Below are 19,363 nucleotides of genomic sequence, written 5' to 3' on the forward strand. Positions count from 1 at the left end.
TTTGGCACTATATTACAATGTACATCAATTGATAAGGAAGTGACTGAAAACAGAAAGGAAAAGAAAACCTCTAGAAGATTGTTTACCCTTCTCAAGTGTGAAAACATTTAAAATTTTGCTAAACAAGTTTAAACACCTGGCCATGCGGGACCTGTTTACTCTCTCTTCTGTAAAGAGAATAAACTCAGGAGTTCGTAAATAATTTTAATATTTTTGGAATATCGTCTTTCAAAGATTTGCAGTCACGTTATGTTTTTTTCTTATTATGAAAATGTGTGTTTTCTTATAGGAAAGCAACAACGGGAAATCCTCGTGTCTACCCAAGGGAGATCGAACCCTTGATTTTAGCACTGTAAATCCTTACATATCGTTAATAATGAAAATATATTGAGTTGAAACCTATGGTGACTTACAATACCAAAAATATATTTTAGGGGCCATAATAAATTATTAACTACTTTTCTTCAGGAAAGCTCATAAATCGAAAATTCTGTTAGGAATAAACAAAGTTTAACAAATGTAGTTGATAGTTTATCTTGCTCTTTATCTATTTAATAAAACGTAGTTTATCGACTTGTAGAAGTTTGGTATAATAACATTAATGTTATATCAGTTCAAAACATACTCCCGTGGTACAGCGATATGTCGGTAGACTTCCAGTGCTAAAAACCGGGTCTCGATATGTGTGGTGGGCAGAGCACAGATAGCTCATTGTTTAGGTTTATGTTAAATTCCAAACAAACAGTACAAAGTAGTTTTCCTGATGTCAACAATACTTGAACTATGAATTATATTATTCTTTATTTTAGCATTCGAACAACCTGACAAAGACTTCGACGAATGTCCTGATGGATACGCGATGAGATTTAATCTGTGTTGTGACCAGTATTTGTGACTTCTAATTTTAAAATAAATCGAAAAGGAAACACTGTTTTGAACAAACTAAGCAGTCAATTATTAATTATATATTTCATCCTGCATTTTATTATTAATTGTCAAAGTTAACACTATTTACATATACGGACGTTTTTTAGATCCATGTGAACCAGAAGTGAATGTCTCATCATTCAGTCATTCTCCAAACAAAAGTAAGTTACTATACAAATGATGTTATTCAACGCTTATTTTCAACATGAGACAGTATGTTTAGAAAGGCTAGTGACAAGATGTCGTGACGGAAAAATGTTACTGGTCATTATTTTCTATCATGAAGAATACATCTCTTACCATTTCACCACCCGTAGCAACTTTAAAAAAAAACGTTTATTCACTTTGAATTGTTTCCGATAGTTTTTCAAGGTGTTTTTTTTTCGTTTTTAGTTCTTGTAAACACTAATTATAGATTTCTATGAGTAGTCTATCAGATAAACAGTATTCAGTTTACAAATTGTAAGCAAGTCAGTATCGACAATCATGCATCTTTGAAAGTCTGAGAAATCGTTACTCTTGTCTTTTGTCTTGTTATAAATATATCTGAAATAAAGATGTTTAGTCACATGTTACATAAAATTATCATACTATTTTAATGTGAAAACACAGTCAGTATATTTGGTTATTATAAAGTACAAAAACAAGAGATAAAATAAATTTTAAAATGTGATAAATAAATATATTTACTGGTATTATCACTGGAGAAGTAAAGCCATACTGATACTTCACACTTCGTTACCTGTACTGTTTTATCGATGTGTATGTGTATCTCTGTTTGAATACTGAATGGAAATTTGATTCTAGTAACTCAGAACGCTGTCATTATATGGTTCTCTTAACCGTAGGTATAATATATGAAACATAATCTCCTTCAATATTATCACAGAACAAAAACAAACTGCTCTAAATTCAGTTTCTTTTAACTTGTATTTTTCCATTTCAGTAACATCAATATTAGATCATCCCATTCCCCTCATGATTGGTGCAGCAGGAATAATACTTTTGATAACTTGTTTAAGGCAAGAAAAAATATTATTTTCTTATGTTTAGTTGAATAGATCTTAATATAATTTCTAAGATAATAATAGTTGAACCATTTGTGTACATTCTTGATGATAAATTTCAAGTGGCTGAGAAATCCAAAATGTTCATTAACTGGAATAATAAATAATGGTTACAAACACTTGCAGTAAAAAAATAATAAGGTGAAATTAGCATCATTAGTTTATAATAAACTGTAATTTATGTGTGGATCATCATTTAAAACTTAAATTGTGGAGCAATTTTTTCAATATTACAAGTTCTTCTAAGTATGTTATTGTTTAACCAGTTTTATATGTAAATACAATAAGGTACTGTGTGTTATTACAAATACTTGAAGTTGAAAGGTGTTAAATATTGGCAACCTAAACTTTTACAATTAGAGTACTTGGAAAACACTTGAGATAAATACAAAGGGCATTTTCATTCAAAGTTGTTATTTTTAATTAATGATTTCCAATTTATTTTAATACGATATTTAATTAAAAAATTTATTAGCAAGTATAATATTTATTAAATTATCCCTGTTATGTTATAACATTTTATTTCTGTTTAATTACTGTCATTCAACATGTTGAGGAAGCCCCTGTGCCTCTAGTTGCTAAATATTATTATTTCTAGATTATAATTAGATTCCATTTTTAATTGAAATAACACTGATGTATAAATTACAGTTAAATTAAATCACTTATGTTATTTATTGGTGGTTTTGTAGTCTTATAAGTTTGAAATGGTGCTGCCAGTCAGAAGGGAAAAAGATGAGGTGATCGTTGAGAAAAATACATTAAAACCACAAAACTCAATAGTAAAATCAAATAAACATTTAAAATACAATAGAAAACCACACAATATTATGAAAAATAGACCAAGGAAAGTGCGGTATGTTCAACTTCCTCAAGTAAGTAATGTAATGATAGAAAATGTCATCATATTATTCTCTTTCCCAGCAAGAGCCTTGTAGTGGCAAAGCAGTAGGTCTGAGGACTTATAACGCTAGAAACCGGGTGTCGTTAGCCATGGTGGGTAAAGCACAAATAGATCACTATGCTTAATTTCAAATAAACAGACATAAGAATAATGTAATATATCTTCAATCATGTATGTTAACTTACTTTCTATACATTTTTATGCTTGTGTTCTTCGTGAAGTTTAGACTCCGATATAAATATAATGTGTTAAGGTTATAAACTTTACTCTCTAATCTTCCACCTTAAAATAAAGTTTCAATTTGATGGCACGGTATCACTTTTTGGATGGAAATTGTAGACGGTTTGAATGGACACCTAATGATAACTACCTTCTGGAAATGTTGTATATATCTATATAAAATACAGGTTTCTTCTTTATCTCTGCAGCCATTTCCAAACATGCATGAAATTTGTATACTCACTTGACCCTGTTTATGCGTCATGCGTTTCCACAGTATATGCACAAGTTACACAGCTACGGATGAATCTTAACCAAGTTTGGTGTACAGCTTCCCTGTATAACAACGATCACTTTGTGTCATGTCTCTTAACAACAAATGTTATAACCTGATATTGTTGTTTGTCTGTAAACTGAAATTATATAATGAAATGTATAGACAACAAAAGTGGAAAAATTACTCATTTTCTACTGTTTTAACATTTGGAAAGATATATATATATGCAAAAAACGGCTCGTTTGGGTTGAGAAAATATTTTACATAGAAGAGCGAACAACGTTTCGACCTTCTTCGGTCATCGTCAGTTTCACAAAGAAAGAGGTAACTGACCGGAAGCTGACCACATGTTTAGAAAGGGTTGTGTAACTGAGTGTCGGAATGTAGAGGACGGTGTTATATGTCTCAATATATAATTTTATTATATTATATTAATATAGGTATAATGGCGTTCCTTTATATTGGTTTATTTTGGGTTAACGAATTTACATTTATGTTAGCTAGAAAGTATTGGATTCTTTTACGGTCCACAGAAAGTTTAAAAATGTTTCATTTCATTTTTTATGAAGCTTCTTTATTGTCGTGTTCTTCTTCCTCTTGCGTTTTAATTCAAATCTATATTCTCGATGTTGATAAATGTTGCAGCGCCATCTCGAAGCTAAACGGCTTCCAGACAAACCTTGAATGTTAAAATATTGAAATGAAAAAGCAGTCATAGATTAAGAACCAATATTGGAACTCAGTAGTAAGACCGAGTGCTCATTACTCTAAGACTGCTTTTAATACTTGTGGCGAGTACACACAGATACCCCATTTTGTAGCTTTCTGATAAAAACAAACAAATAAATATGGAGGAAACTTATTGCCCCACAATTTTCTCGATATTTACAATAAGCTAACTTAAATATGCATCACGCAATTTAACATCCTCAAACGTAAAGCTGTAAATACCGAAATCCTTTTTCATTTCAATTTCTTCTGTTCTTTATTGCTTTTGACATTCTCATATTTTAATATCACTTATAAATAATTGTTTACATTTTGTTCTCATTAGTACAAGAGGAATGTGATATTTTCCACATAGTATCCCCAAATCATTAAAGTTGTAAATATTTTGCTATATATAAGATAAACATTCCCCCATTTTACTCATTAAAAATCAATCATGGAGCCAATTAGTTTGTTTAAAATTTGGATATTTAAATAGAAATGTTGATTGAAGACGTATTATTTTAGCTGATATCCATTAAATTGATATAAACCAGTTATAAGTTTTTGCCCTGTATAAATTTTCTATATAATGGTATTTAAAATCAACTTATCATGATTCTTGATGTTTTTAGGAAGAAACAAAGAAAAAAAAAAGAAACCATTTAAGAAATATAGAGCTTACAGACCACCTTATTTTAAAGAATTAAGAGATAAGTTCCGAAATCCCACAACTGATTCTGACAGTCCATAAAACTATCCCGAATGTCTTTTCTATTCTCGACGATTTTCTCCACCAATCAGAGATACTGAAATGAAAAAAGCCAGGGCGAATGGAAAGCCCTGAAAAACCGCGTCCTCGGGTCTTGTGGAGTTTTTGCCTATACAATGCTAGAAGACCAGGCGCTTGTAATTGAAAAGATCACCCCTAGTGAATTAGATATTTTAGAAGCTGTTTCAATGATCCATGAATGTGAGAAGGCCCCGACAAATAAGTTTAATAAAAGAGAAAATAATATGATGTTAAAGCAAAAACTGACACAACCAACCATCTTGCAGACAAAAAATGACCCCGCTAGTACAGCGGTAAGTCTACGGATTTACAAAGGTAAAATTAGGGGTTCGATTCTCCTCAGTGGGCTAAGCAGATAGCCTGATGTGGCTTTGCTATAAAAACACAAACACCCATACAATAAATGAAAAGTACACAATAGAAAGGAAAACAGAAAGAACGGAAAACGTGAGCAAGCCTGCTTCAGGTTCTGATAAAACTAAACGAAAGAAATGCGCTAGGATAATCGTGAATGATGACAAACCTAAAGAGACATTAAACTCTGATTTACTGACAACGGTTTGTAGATTTAAAATTCTTTTTCTTTATAGTACTCAGTATTATACACCATCAGTGTAAAATTAAAAACAAAAATCTGCTCTTTTTTAAACTTTCACTTCATACAAGTTTATTTATACCTACATATATATATATATATTGCAAGAAGCAACTGAAATATAATGGAATTAATAGCACATTATTAATGTTAATGCAAAATTACTGTTATAAAATAATTACAACCATTCTGATACTTAATTTATGTGAATATCTGTATCTGGTTCAAAATTGAATTAATTTTTCATTTATCTTACGTTTACGATTAATATTTAGTAGAAATGAATTCACATTTTTAGAGTTAAAAACAATTCACTTTAATGCAATGTATACTGTGTGACCAATATCATATCGATGTTGCATGCTTACAATTAGTGTTGTTAAGATCCTGAGGCATCCACAACTACTGAAAAAGATGCATTGTTCAGAGTCATTTGAATACATGTAATTCTTCCAAAAGAGACCGATACATGTTCGATACTATTGAGGTCTGATAATTCTGTACCCTAGTTAAGCTGATCAATCATCTCTTCTTCAATATTATTACACGTGGGAAGACAATTATCATCCATTCAGCTGAAGTCAGAACCAAACGTTAACATATATGACAGCGTATTATGTATCGTCTTAATGACATCTGAAAAACATAAAGGTCAGAGTGTCCATTCGTGATTTTTCATTATCACACATACTTCCACTACTGATATTAAAGTGAGTTATTTTGTGTCTTACTATAACTAAAATATACCTTGTCTCAGTAGTATTACTAAACCTCTTGTGTTTTTAACCGTACATACACTGAAATGACGTTCGGTTGGAGCTACGAATATCTGATTCTGTTTTTAACAATTATCCCATAATTGTAGCGAATCGTTAGATAACGGTAACTTACTTAAATGTGGACTTTATTCTTTTCAGTCCAGTTCCAGTGTATTTGTACCATTGTGTTACAAGTGATTCCACCATATCTTGTTAATAACACTTTCAGACATTTTGCATCAGTGTTTGTTTTTATAGTCAGTCAACTTTCATTGGTCTGACAGACATTTAGTGAAATATCCAGTTGTCTTCTTTTGGACTTCACTAAGATTATTGATTATTTTAAAGTACTATAAACTGTATGATTTACTACAGTGTTACAACTATGATAAGACAGTTTGAAAATTCCTCCTTTATAGTCCTTTGTAGTTCAGATTACATAACTTTTCATGTTTAATTTATATAACAATGAAATGAGGAGAACAATTGACATTTATTTATAACAGTAGTTTTATCTTGTTTTAGCAAGTTAATATTTGTGAACAAACAATATAAATGTAAAACATTATTTAAAGCTATATCTTCTCTATATTACCTTCCTCACTATTTGGGACAATGCTTGAGATATATTTCGTAGTTTTGAGAAAACGTTTATCAGACATTTTAAACCAATTTCATAATTTACAATTTTCATATAAACACTTATTTGGTTTTACTCATATTATAGTAAAATGATTGTTACATAAAGAATAAATTATATATTTTTAAAATGTTTATTAACTGATTGATGTTATTAAAACATTTTTTTCGATTGATGATTAATCACTAATTATGATGAAATCTTCAGGCAGAAACACCAGCTTCAAAAGAAATAAAAGACGATGAATGTATCCAGAGGGATATGTCAAGCAACATCAGGCCTCCCTCTACTAGACTTGTCTACAATGCTGATAAAATTATCACTGTAAGACTTGGCAGTAAACCAGAACATCACCAGAGACACGTTTTTATTGTTATTGAAAATGCTGAAACCGAAACAAATTTATTACTGGGAGAGCTCCGAAACTAACACCCATGTGTCAATTAAAATGTTGCCAAAGCGAACATAATCTTATTGTACATGAAACTAAAATAATAATCAAGTTAAATATGTTGACATCCCTCACAAGATTGTTTTTACAAGAGATCCGAAACTGAAACCAAAACCCAAAAATTAAATAACCCATGAGCTGCTCAAAAGCATACCATATTATAAATAATTACTTTACCTTATCTCATAAGTTACATTTTTTACATTTTACTCAGTGATATAAATAATAAATAAAACGCACATATGAAAAATAAAGAATATAATATTCTCCTGGGTCTTCTCTTTCTTGCTGTCAACTGCTATGAGACTTAAGCTCACTTTTCTATTTACGAAATTATTACAATTAATAATGTTTTATGTAATTAAATAGTACAACTAAGAACAGAGAATAATAATACACAGAAAACACTGTTCTATAAATGTGATAATATACTTTAAGGCAATCAGCTAAGCTCACCTGTGTAATCAGTAATTTCCATCAAAAAAAGTTGAAACCAAATGATAAAATAGACAAAGCTGCATAAAGAAAACAACAAACCAGGTCGCTTGACAGATTGAAACTTTAATTTTCTATTGGGTATAAATAATGTAGTGTAAAACACAAAAGATAACCATTAGTATTTGTGAAAGATGAAATTGCAAGAGTTGGTCTGATTATCTAGTTAATGGTTTGTAGACGAATAACAAACAGAGCTATATCACCGTGTTAGCTTTGGTGTTAATTGAGCAAGAAACGTGGAGACGTATGAGAAACAGACACATACTGACATTTATTTATATAAATTCAATGATAGTGAACATTTTAAATATTCAACTAAAGCCCAGTAAAGTATGGCTGAAAGCTCCATTGTAGAAAACAATAGGTCGTAATGAAACTCCTTCTTTATAAATATTAGGTAAACCATAGAAAATTATGGCTGATACCTAATGACATAATATTCAAATTGTTTTTATAAGTAAGAATGCCATCTTTATTAATTTCAGTGAATATCTTGGCAGTTTTTCATCACTTTTATTAATAGGGTTACTCTACAGCTCCTCTGTCTTTACGAGAAACTATCAGAGAGGTGGATGGTAAGTTCCAACTGATATATGAACGATACTACACCACAATACAGGTAGACCTGACTTTCAAATGTGTTGCACAATTTTAGTCAAAAGTGAGATGTGGCGAGTCAGCTGTAAAGATGTTCGTTTATTCACTCTGAGGAAAATATTCATGTTTGCGCTCCCAGTGGAAAGAAATAACTCCATCAGTGATAAAGGTAACATGTGTAATAATCTTAGGTGGATCACGCATTAATGTACAATATTTTTTAACAAATGCTACATACATCAACTAGGTGGCTTTCATGACAGTAACACTAGTAGACATTGATAACTATCATTTTCTCCCCCTTATTCATACCTGTTAGCATCACCCAACAAGGTGAAGCACCCATACAGAAAACACAACACTCCTACTACTGAAGCTGGAATCAACATACGGGTGTAAAATCCAAGTCAAGCAAAGTACAGGACTATCTTTACTCCAAAATATTCCCTGAAAAAATGAAAGGAACAAACACTGAAATGTTTCTTATCAAGTAAAATATAGTGGATACAATAACTAATGAGACGTTGCATATAAAACAATCAGATCACTTTCAGTTAGTGACTTGGGTTCACAACCTATGATTAAATCTGGATTTTATAAACATCTATTGATAACTGTATTTAAGTTGAACTATAGTTAACTATGAAAACTTCTTTCACACCTACAAATACATGGAAACCACAAACTATGGATATCACAAACCTAATGGATGGTTCCTCCATGATCAATTTTAATCAATACAATCTTAAACATAGACATCACAAACAATGTAATGCATTTCTCTGCAACTAAGACCAACAGTAACATGAGCATGTTTTAACATGAAAAATAACGTTAAAGACCTAACAAGAGCCCATTGATCATGTGCTCAAAAGGTGCCTCAGACAGCAGACAACAATTAAGGAAAGTTCAGTTCTTATATGCTTTCAGAAAAAAACAACTTATGTTTGGGCTAGTACGGTATGTTGAGTATGATTTACATTTTATAAATTGTACCATGTAGTTTCCATGTACACACAAAAGCTTATAAAAGAACAGTTTTGGAAAAATAAACCGAGGATAAACATGGGTGAGTTTTCAGTGAACATTTCACTGAAATATATATATTAGCTGGAGTTTTAAAAGCCACCTAGCCCTCTTCCCCCCAAAGCTATGGGGTTGTACATATTTTTAGATGCATATTGAGCCATCCTGGACAACTTTAAGTATGAAATAGGCTTTGTAAACAAAAATCAAATCACTTACTTGTCATTTTACCACATGAATCAATCCGACAATCACATAAACCTAGTAAAGTATTTAAAACAACATATCCAATTATGTTTGTAAGACCTCTAGTTACACATTTCTAAATTAACCAGCTATGATTTGTCTTGTAGAGACAAAAGTTTATTTTCACATTAAATCTGAATGAAGTTTTGTGATCATATGCAATAGATGTTTAAATATTGTATCAAATGCAACTTTACGATATATGTGCAGCTGTCCAGTCAACAGCTTTGTTTTTAATCCTTGAGAAGCACAACCTAATACTGAAGTATTACGTCACATCTACCAGAGGTAAGACATACAAAATTTATTTCAGTACTGCTGAATTTTGTTTACATGCTTTTGGTTTCAAATAACTCGTCTCCACTGTCCCCATCAAAATCTAATGCTGTATATTATTTTACCAAATTTAAAGTTTAAGTAAAAATAACTTAAGAAGAAAGGATATGTTTAAATTCAAGCACAAAGCTACATGATGGAGTATCTGTGCTCTGCCCACTGGGGTATCAAAACCTGATTTCTAGCATTATGAGGCATGTAGATGTATCACTGCCCCACTGAGGGAGCAGAAAAAGGACAAGCATCTAAAATACAGAAATTGTTCCTGTGAGTAATGACTAATGAGAGTAGTGTATGTAAAAATCAAATTAAAGGCCACATATGGGAATGTATTGATTCATTTTGTCTCAGCCAAAATCCAGCTTTTGGATTGCAAATTTCTGTGAAAAACAATCAACAAGAATCTACATTTTCAATATTACAGTGATACCAAACAAAGCTTCATATGGCTCAGATATCCAACTTTAATGTTATATGTATCACAGGAGACAAAAAACAAATACAGGGATTATTCCAGTAATACCATGATTCTTGCTATACTTTAGTGTTTACCTTCTTCTTGATATATATATAAAATAGGTTTATTTCTTTGTAGTTAAGTATATAGCTGCACAATGGGCTATCTGTGATGTGCCCCACCACTGATTACAAATCTTTAAATGTTTTGTTCCACTCTGATAGTTATAAGTAACTGCACATCTTACTGTCCTAAATAACAGATCTTAACACTTGTGATGGAATTTGTAAATACCAATATATCCATTTAAAGAAGTGTTGCTGTAACAGCAATGTTTTTATTACTCGGCTACACATAAGAATGCTAATGTTCATTTTAGATCTAAGCCTAAATCTAGTATTTAGACTGCAAATGTATATATATCAATAGATATCCACATTTTTACTGTAACAATGATAAATATAAAACATTATAGAAACTCAGGTTCATAACACATACAAGACTTGCAAAGTTTTGTCATTAGATTACCTGGAATATTTTATTATTAACAACATCAGTCTGTGCCAAGATAAAATTTAGAGCAAGTTACAATATTATATTTTTTAAATACATGCCATGGATTTCCAAACCTGGTTTGTTGAACAAACCAAGTAACATATGCATAAAAAACCTCATGTTAGCAGTCATTTTTTTCCACAAAAACCGGTCTCGCAAACTAACGTATCATTTAATCCGCCCATTATCCCCCTCAACATTATATCTGTGACAAACGTTCGGTAAAAAGGTAAAAATAAAATAAATGTAGTAAAATTCATAAAAAAATGAAGGTAAAACAAAACATCATTGAAAAACAGAAAAAGCATAAAACCAATGCTGACACCTAGTCTACAATGTTAAGAGAGAAGCAGAGTAAAAGAAGTTGTAAAGTACTCACTCTAGCAAAATGGTAATGATCATAACCTGACTAACAGGTAAGTTCAAGAACCACCGTCAGTCACCTGAAGTTGGCCTTTCCAGTCCTGGTTCCAGGTTATGTGTCATAGCAGCCATTATCAAAATGTAAAATAATAGAAGTTTTAAAAGACATAGCAAAATCATAATAATGAGTAGCCAAATGTCCAGTAAAAAGGTAAAAGTTTCTCTTATATGAATGAAAGCAGCGAGAAAAAGTTAACAGCATTGGTTCACTTCAATATATTTACGTACAAAATTATACGTACGTATTATAATGTATACCTGACGAGCCTCTGATTTATTTTGCGTTGTTATTTTGGTTTCAGTACAAAGCTACAATGGGCTGTCTGTGCTCTGCCCACAACGAGTATCGAAACCCGGTTTTTAGCGTTTTAAGTCCGCAGACAAACCGTTCAGCTACTGGAGGCGTTTATTTCTTTATTTCTTTGCGATGTAGTACAAGTTCAAATAGCCGGAACTTTTAATTTAAAGTTAATTGAATGTGAATGTGTATCAAATTTATAATAATTGCCAACAAGATTCATACACACAAACAATATTAAGTCCTCTATCTGGCATGAGAATAACTTTCAATTTGATATAGAAGCAGTTCACTTGACGAGTAAGCTAGCTAACTCTATTGTTCGCTGGACTCACGCAGTTTACAAGCTGACTTTTCACCGCGGAAAATATCTGATGTCCTCTTAAAGATACTGTCGTCTAAAGTTAAATGGTTTGTAGTGTTCGACATCTGTGAACGTTCTTGGTCAAATTTTGGTAGTTTTATTCGATTTATAAACGTTTATCACAGTTACCTGAGGTTTATAGTATACTAACTGTTGCAAACTAATAATATATGCTATTTCTCAGCGAGTTTGATGTGTACCTTTTATGATCATTAGACAAGGTTCTAGAAATTTCAGTTGGCAACAATACTGGCAGTCACTAGAACTTAAATACACATATCTCAATTGATGATTCTTTACTCTAGAATCTTCTACAAATTTATATAATAGATGAGAATTTCACAATACATATTTAACACAAGAAGTGGCGTGAATTTCTAAATATTAATATATATTTAACTAAAACAAACGTTCATATTAAAATAAGTATATGTTAATGAAATGCCGTTACAAACGAAACAATGTGAACTAAACCCAGGGTTTGTTTGCTTGTTTTTGAATTTCACACAAGGCTCCTCGAGCTAATCTGTGCTAGCCGTCCCTACTTAAGCAGTGTAAGACTAGAGAAGACAGCTAGTCATCACCATCCACTGCCATTTCTTGGGCTACTCTTTTACCAACGAATAGGGGATTCACCATTACATTATAACGCCCCACGGCTGAAAGGGACGAGATTGTTTGGTACGACGGGGATGCGAACCCGCGACCCTCAGATTACAAGTCGCACGCCTTAACGCGCTTCGCCATGCTGGGCCTAAAAATAATTATTTGGTAACATAATTGGTAACTAATGAGTCACCAATGGCGGATTAACTTGTAATAAACATTAGTAACAATTTTACAGCCAATATACATTCATTAGTCAGCCATTCTGCGATTTTCGTTCAGCTTTGGGCGTGATGGTGAGTAGTAAAACATAAAATATAACACGCGGCCAAACTGACTAATGAATGAATATCAGCTGTAAAATTATTACCAATGGCATAAATGTAGCTACAAGTTTGGCCTCAAATTTGATTTGATATCTTTAATTCGCACGCTCAATCCATTTTAGCCACACCTTTTTTTACCCACTTAGGTGTTTTTTATTAGATTTTAAAGTAAATATGAATTACTTAAAACCTTTCAATAAAGATACACTTCGAAAAGATTATTTATTCGTGAACTAATTAATATAAATGTTTTTAAACAACGTTGTAAATAATTTAATAAAAAATATGATTAACTAACCTCGTTGTATCTCAACAACTTTGGAGATTTTAATTATTTTATTCTAAGTCAGTTATAAGGACAGCATAATTATCTACTTTTATATTTATTATATTATCTCTACAGGACAGTTTAATTTTGAACGCTTTTCTAAGCCAGCAAAGCATGAGTTTAATTAAATATATTAGTCGCAAGTCGGTTGTGTTAGGACTAACGTACATTTAATATTACATCTTTTATGAAGAGTGTGTTTAATTGAATTCACACATTGCTAGATTAGAAAAGACACTTATATCCTGACACTTAGAGAATAAACAATATCATATAACACATATCATGTATTATTATTTACATTTAGATTCTGGAAACTTTTAACTCTGAGTTTGTGATTTCTGCTTAATTATAAAGATAATTAACCTCAAGGAAGAATAAAAGAAAATCTAAAGTTTACTTTGAATGTATTCAGTAAGAAAAAATAAATATTTACTTATCTAACGTCATTTTCTTCAAGATGTGTATTGAAATGTTTCACAACATATTACTTTTACATGATCGGACTACCGTTTGCTTATGCTCTGCCCATCACGGGTATCGAAAACCGGTTTAAGGACGGCTGGTGTGGTGTTAACACTTTTACCAAAATAAAGCGGTGAACAACGTTTCGACTTTCTTACATTTTAACTACAAGTGGGTTTCTTGTCATCACAAAAGCCGTTTTGTTATCGGTTTGAGTCCACAGACATATAGCACTACTGAAAACAGACTAGAAAAACAAAGGGTGTGACACTAAAGGAAATGGATAAAAGCCTTTTCCCTTTTATACGATAGAGTCACTGAAGGCAGATTACAGGAACAAAATATGAAGGACTAAAAGGGAATGGGTTTCTTATCCTTTCGTTTGTTACTGTTAATAATTAACACTAAAATCGCTCTTTTCTTACAATAAATGATAAACTAGTTTTAATTTGTTGTTACAAATGCTACATCATTCATAATTACATTAAAAGTTTCCATCCTATCTAGTTTGAAAAAAAAATTATCTTTTTTATCGTGTGAGGATACAGAATATCATAAAGTAAAAAAATCTGAATAAATGCATGATACAAAAGTTCAGTTAGATATGTATTTTATCTAAATATGAAAACCTTAGAATATTAATATTTTAATGCTATCAGTGTTGGAAGGAAAGTAAGTTAATTTTAACAGACATTTAATTAAACAATTACACGTGCTATGCACAAACATACAAAACTTACAGCTTCCATGCTTTTCTGTTTTACAAGTACAAACGTTAGCCACAAAGATTCCCTTTAACTGTACATTTCTCAAAGCTTAGACACATGCCTGATTGTTTACATGTTATGTTGGTTTTATGAACCTAATGACCGAAGTTACGTTAACGTTTGGTGCGACCGGTATTCGAACCCGCGACCCTCGGACTACGAGCCGAACGCCTTAACACGCTTGGCCATACCGGGCCGTTAGGTTCAATAAATCACGTTGTTTGAAGAAGTTTATCACGTTAACGTGATATCTGTTAAAACAGATATTAAAATATGTTATACTGTATTACTCACTAAGTTGTTTTCGGAAAACTTGAAAACAAAGATATTCCAGAATTTTATGTTTAATGTTGAAAAAAAACCTAATTTTAGGGACAAAGAAAAATAACGTTTTTTTTTTTTTTTACCTATTCTTAGATTTAGTTCGACTGACCTTATGTGTCAATTAAACTAAGTTCAGCTATTAAAACAACCCAACATTTCCGATAAAAATAGACGTAAAACACTGTAAACATTTTATTTTTTATTTGAGTTTTTACAGTAGAAATACAATATATACATAGATTTTATCTAAAATTGTAAACTAAATAGAATGACTAGAGCTGACAGGAACATTTCATATGTTACGTTGTTTAATTACACATTTTGTTCGACTTGCAAAGCAGAAATTCGCCGAGTAATTTCATTACTAACTGAACTATATAAGCAAGAATTATTTAAACACACACAACAGAGAAATATTATGACACGGGATTCATGGTTTCATAGTAGGGTGAATTCGGTTTGTCGGTTGATGGTATTAGCTTCTGCTGGTACATTTGGATTATGAGTAGCTTCAGTTCGTATTCCGAGCCAGCTAGCTGCTTTCCGGGTTTATGATCTAGGCTCGCCAGACGATAAAATCGCAGGCTATTGCATATAGATCTCGTTTCTGATGTCCATTTTGGTTATTTTCCAGAGGGATGAAACTCGAAGGAACGACAACATAAAAGGGAAGTCCGGCCTCATTTGTGACAATAATAGTTTTTGTGCTTTTGACACCCTAACAGTGTCTGCCACTTATAATATCGTAAGCTGGTGTTTTCCGTATCCAGAATTGTGCAAGTTCACACATATCTTCTCCAATAACACGGACCGACAAAAGCTAGTATTTTTAAGTTACGATAGCATGAATTCAGTAAATTAATTTAGAGTATTTGTCTTTCCGTTATGTCACCAAATATTAACACAGTTAACAGACCTTCACACCGTACATGTTGTGATCGTCCGTAATTTAAAAAGTATCTCAACCATTTTACTCAAACTCTATTATACTGATACATAATGGATTAACTAACACATTGATTGTTAAATGTGGTAAGTACATGTGTCTATACAAAATATGTGTTATTTGTAGAATAATTCATTTATAATAACTTGAGGAAGTACATCAAGAAACAATACAAAACATGAACAATATGTGAAGTAAACAAGTGTAATAACATAACAACTAAGGCTGACGGTGGGAACCATATGAGAATCTATTAAATGTTTTACATACATATATACTATTGATAAATTATAAATAAAGTTGAACCTCAATGAAAAACAAAATCATTGTTTTTAAACCCTTGTCTTTTCAGAAAGTTCATTTCGCTCAGAACATTAAAAAGGCAGTAAGCTAACAGAACTCGTCGTCAACTCTTTGGCTACTCTTGAGTGGCCACTCAGTCATATACACCAACGCCAATGAATGGCGTTGATGTAAATGGTTATCACACTTAGTGTAGCCACGGCTACAAGAAGAAGTTATAAACATTTTTTTTTTTAAGTGACGAACGAAAATAATTAGTTTTTGAAACTGATAAAATGGAGGCAGAATACAAAAAGAACAAATTACAATAAAGTCAAGACTAAGTAATAATGTGAAGTTAAAGTTTGTGTGTGTTTTGTTTTAACAGAGTCACATCAGGATACCTGTTTTGTTTCAACAAAGCCACATCGGGATATCTGTTTTCTTTTAACAGAGTCACATCGGGATATCTGTTGTTTTTTTTTACCAAAGCCACATCGGGATATCTGTTTTCTTTTAACAAAGTCACATCGAGATATCTATTAAGCCATCTGAGAAGAATTGAACTCCTGATTTAAGCGTTGTAAATCCGTAGACTTACCGCTGTACCAGCAGTGAGGGGCTGAAGTTAAAGTCTCTACTATATAACTAGATGTTTATATGAAATAAGTTTGGACACGTTCATGTATTTTATTCAACTGGAATTCAGAAATAATTTTTATGTCTTTTCAAAAGATTAGTAAAGCATAGTATTATATTAACTTTAAAAGTGAACCAGTACCTTGTCAATATATTTAGACATGTTTACAGCTAAAGCAAAACAAGAACTGTTATTTCTATCTGTAGAAAACCAACAAGAATTTTAAGCAATGTTCACCTATTGTTATACTACTACGAAAGGATAGAAAGTTTAATGTATTTAAGAGAAAATGTCCTACATGGTCGCTGATGAAAAGCAGAATTTTGTTTTGAAATGTTACGATATATTATAGGATTTATCAAAAAATGACCATCTAAGGATTTTTGGTTTGTTTGGAATTTCGCGCAATGCTACATGATGCTGGTATGGATGTATGTCTAAATTAATATAAATAAATAGCCCTAGTGAACATATTGGATGTTAGTGTAAAATATTATATATAAATAGCATTAGTGAACTCATTGGATGTAAGCCCAAAATAATATAGATAAACAGCCTTAGTGGACACATTGGACGTAAGGCTAAAATATTATATATAAATAGCCTTAGTGAACTCGTTGGATGTAAGTCCAAAATAGTATATATAAATAACGTAGTGAATATATTGGATGTAAGTTTACAATATTGTATATAAATAACGTAGTGAATACATTGAATGTATGTTTAAAATATTATAAATAAATAACGTAGTGAATACATTGGATCTAAATTTAAAATCACATATATAAATAATGTAGTGAGCATATTGGATGGAAGTGAAAGACGTATAATGGGTGAAAAATTAAGCTTTCTTTCTTTCTTTGTTTGAGATAAAGCTTTCTGCAACCTGTTCACCACGGGTATCGAAATCCGGTTTCTAGCGCTATAAGTCCGTAGACATTCCGCAGTTTCACAGAGGGTGAAATTCTAAGAATATAGCTATAAAAATAAGAGAACATTACAGACAATCATATAGCATTACAAACCATCATATAACATTACAAACAATTATATAACATTACAAACAATCATATAACATTAGACAATCATATAACATTACAGACAATCATGTAACATTACAGACAATCATATAACATTACAAACCATCATATAACATTACAAACAATTATATAACATTACAGACAATTATATAACATTACAAACAATCATATAACATTAGACAATTATATAACATTACAAATGTAACATTACAATCAATCATGTAACATTACAGACAATCACATAACATTACAGACAATCATATAACATTACAGACAATCATGTAGATTATATATGAAACAAGGAATAATATGTTTGTTTCTAATGCCTAGAAAAACAAGTTGTTACTGTAAGCCACCATTTGATATTACAGGCAGAAAAAACTGTTTTTCAAAATACAGAATATGGAAATTAACGGGAAAATATTGAAGACGATACACAGAAAAAGAGTAAATACAGTAAACCTTGACAGATATAAGATGTTTGGATGCTAAGATAATCATTAAGATATTGTGACACATGATGAAGAAATGAAATACATGATGATAAAACTGGTATAAAATATATTGTTTAAAGTTTGAGACAGATATAGTGACACATGATGAAGAAATGAAATACATGATGATAAAACTGGTATAAAATATACTGTTTCAAGTTTGAGACAGATATAGTAGCACATGATGAAGAAATGAAATACATGATGGTAAAACTGGTATAAAATATACTGTTTAAAGTTTGAGACAGGTATAGTGACACATGATGAAGAAATGAAATACATGATGATAAAACTGGTATAAAATATACTGTTTCAAGTTTGAGACAGATATAGTAGCACATGATGAAGAAATGAAATACATGATGGTAAAACTGGTATAAAATATATTGTTTAAAGTTTGAGACAGGTATAGTGACACATGATGAAGAAATGAAATACATGATGATAAAACTGGTATAAAATATACTGTTTCAAGTTTGAGACAGATATAGTAGCACATGATGAAGAAATGAAATACATGATGGTAAAACTGGTATAAAACATATTGTTTAAAGTTTGAGACAGGTATAGTGACACATGATGAAGAAATGAAATACATAATGATAAAACTGGTATAAAAGTTAGCAGTACGAGTGCACAATTCTTGAACATCTAGTAAAGTTCAATTCGTCAACGTTCTCAATCGATTTAGTTCTGAAATTTAACACTAATTTTTAAAGACACTTTCTGAGATGTCGCTGAAACAGATAAAATATAACAATAAACAAGATTTAGTGAATATATATTTTATATACGTTTTATTTCAGTTGTGTAATATTCGATTTAAAATGTTTCATTATAATTAGAGTTATAAAAACCATTCAACCGTAACTTATGTTGTTTTTTCAGAGAAAACTACGTTGGGCTATATGCGGAGAATCGAACCTCGTATATCAGTTTAGACATTTCGCTCTTCCACGTGTAACCTCTAAATCGATCGATTGATCTCTAATAAGTAGATAGAAAC

The 19,363-nt window shown here is 31.2% G+C and overlaps 1 long non-coding RNA gene across 2 annotated transcripts; it reads right to left on the bottom strand.

The window, feature by feature from the left end:
- Window positions 1–6,682: 6,682 nt before the first annotated feature.
- Window positions 6,683–17,771, bottom strand: LOC143226272 (uncharacterized). Of its 2 annotated transcripts, none has more exons than XR_013014531.1 (3): window positions 17,718–17,771; window positions 8,747–8,881; window positions 6,683–7,273 (listed from the first exon to the last, which is right to left on the bottom strand). It is a non-coding gene; the product is annotated as an uncharacterized LOC143226272 (long non-coding RNA). The 2 variants fall into 2 exon arrangements; XR_013014530.1 differs by lacking the exon at window positions 17,718–17,771 and adding an exon at window positions 11,434–11,554.
- Window positions 17,772–19,363: the final 1,592 nt, after the last annotated feature.

This window comes from Tachypleus tridentatus, chromosome 9 (assembly GCF_004210375.1).
Source record: "Tachypleus tridentatus isolate NWPU-2018 chromosome 9, ASM421037v1, whole genome shotgun sequence".
Classification (NCBI taxonomy): Eukaryota; Metazoa; Arthropoda; class Merostomata; order Xiphosura; family Limulidae; genus Tachypleus; species Tachypleus tridentatus.